Source organism: Ornithodoros turicata, chromosome 1 (assembly GCF_037126465.1).
Source record: "Ornithodoros turicata isolate Travis chromosome 1, ASM3712646v1, whole genome shotgun sequence".
In the NCBI taxonomy this organism is placed as follows: Eukaryota; Metazoa; Arthropoda; class Arachnida; order Ixodida; family Argasidae; genus Ornithodoros; species Ornithodoros turicata.
Window position 1 is genome coordinate 223,974,102 of NC_088201.1, and position 2,359 is coordinate 223,976,460.

Sequence of the window (2,359 nt, forward strand, 5' to 3'; positions counted from 1 at the left end):
ATATCTTGTGGCTGTGTAGCAGGATATTCCCCACGGTTAGCAGCGTGTACGTGAAGACACGACGTTGAGCGCTCGCGCTCACGTGACAGCAGAAAGCTATGACGTTTTTCGCATCTTCTGCTTCTGGGGGAATGGCGCTCGTGTGGATACACTGTAAGATTCGCGGAACCTTCCTTGGATGCGGATTCGGATTCGCAAAAAATTATGGATTCGTCCAATCTCTAGTTTATTCCAATCAGCTCGATCGCTACAAAACACGTGGCGCCCTCTCCGCCGAAGAACCTGTTTAATTGTCTTCGACAACCGGGTAGTTTCGGTTTCAGCTCATTTACATATAGAAAAATTTCCTACTTATATATCAATACACGGGTTCGTTTCGGGATATTTAGAAAACGAGATCGGGTTAAACGGCCGTAAAATAACATTTCAAAAATAAACGCGTAAGTACCCACTGTTAAGAATAAATCTCCCAGAAGATATACGCTTGAAAATCAAGGCACAAAAACAAACGCTAAAATATATCCCCGCGTAAATAAAACCGTTAAGGAATTCACTGTTAAGAATATATCGTTAAAAATAAATCGTTTCAGAATGCCCTCAAATCCACCCTTCGGTTGCTACAGTCACGTGCTATATGGCCGCGAGTGAAATGGACAATCCGCTTCGAAAAATAGTCCAGAAGTTGGCGAATTCCATTGGGCTCCTGGCATGTACTTCGATACTTCGTACGCGAAAACACCGTGCTTCACTTGAACATTAGTGTAAAGCCAACTTGGACACATGCACGAACGAATGAATGCTCAACACTGTCACGCTTCCTATCGATGCTTCGTCAGGCGAAATGACGCGAGACATGCATACAATGCATAGCCTATCTATACTAGAAAAGAAAATGTAGGAACAACACACACACACACACACAAAAAAACATTGCAGTCATGACAGTCTATTAGGTAGCGTGTGAGTGCTAACGAAAACAAAACCACCAATGTAAGCTACATCGTACTGCTATCCTCTGTGTAGAGATATTTGTGTATTACTCCGCTGTCGTGTTGGAGTACAGGATACATTTTGAAACAGTTTATTTTTAATGATACATTTTTAGACAGCTTATTTTTAGCGATATATTTTGCAACGATATATTTTTCATGATGGATTCTTGAGCGATATTTTTTTTTTTTGGGGGGGGGGCGGGAAATCTTGTGCGGCTTATTCTAAAACAGTGTATTTCGAAAGAGGTTTTCTTAGAGGATTTATTCTTAAAAATTTATTACTGTAACCCCGTTTAGTTTTGGTTAGTTCAGTCTTGTCTGGACTTGCGACGTCAGTTTAAGTCCCTTGCTTGCAGTCCATCATGCTTTGGGCGGTGCGGGCATAAGACTGAGAGCACCTCACCTTTTAAAATGTACATTTTTAACCGTAGGTTTTTGACAATTTATCATTTAGGGTGGATAGTTACGCAGTTTTTTTTATCGCTGATTTATTTAAGCGATCTTTAACGGTTTCAAATAGGCCACACACACACACTAACCTAACGTAACCAGATCTAATCCGACGCAGAATGCAATGAAACCGCCTACATCCAAGATGATGATGGGGATTTTGAAACACTTCATTTTTAATGCTGGATTGTTAAGCAGTCATTTCTACGCGGAGATTTTAAGCAGTTTATTTTTTTTAGATTTATTTTCAACCGTGTATATTTTAAGCATATTAGGCTTAAGCGATATATTATTAATGGTGCACTCCAGGCGCTCCTCCCAATAAGTCACGTGGTTTCCGACTTCGATATGAATGACGTTTACCGTACACACTTCAGGATATCATTGCCCCTCGACGTTTGCTACCATAACGTGACGTTATGAATTGTGCTACGCAAGCTCTGTTGTGCAACGTTTTCACCTGGATATGGTGTTGTCACTGGGCACAATGGACTTAAGTTCCATTTATAATGAATCGAGTGGGGAATGAAGGTAACGCCTTTTTAATAATGCTTTGAAGAACTGTCTTTGACGCTTTACGGGTTTGTATTGTTTAATTTTTCCTTCTTTCTTCCAGAACAGAGTTTCCCATGGATATCCCTCTCAATGTCCTCCGCGAGTCGGACTCTGGACGTTCTGGTAGGTAGCCAGGAAAAAACACCTACGTTATCTGACGAGCCAGCGTAATCTGAGCGCAATTGCGCGCTCTAGTTGTCGTCATGCGCGCAGCAACTCCACGACGATGCGATTCAACGCGTTCAACGGCCGTAACCATGGAAACGTTCCGGATAGAGCCGGATAGAGCAGCAGGACATCCGATCGTTGGCCATCTCTGATGTAACCGTGTTTCACATCGTCGACAGTAACTGGCTGAAGCA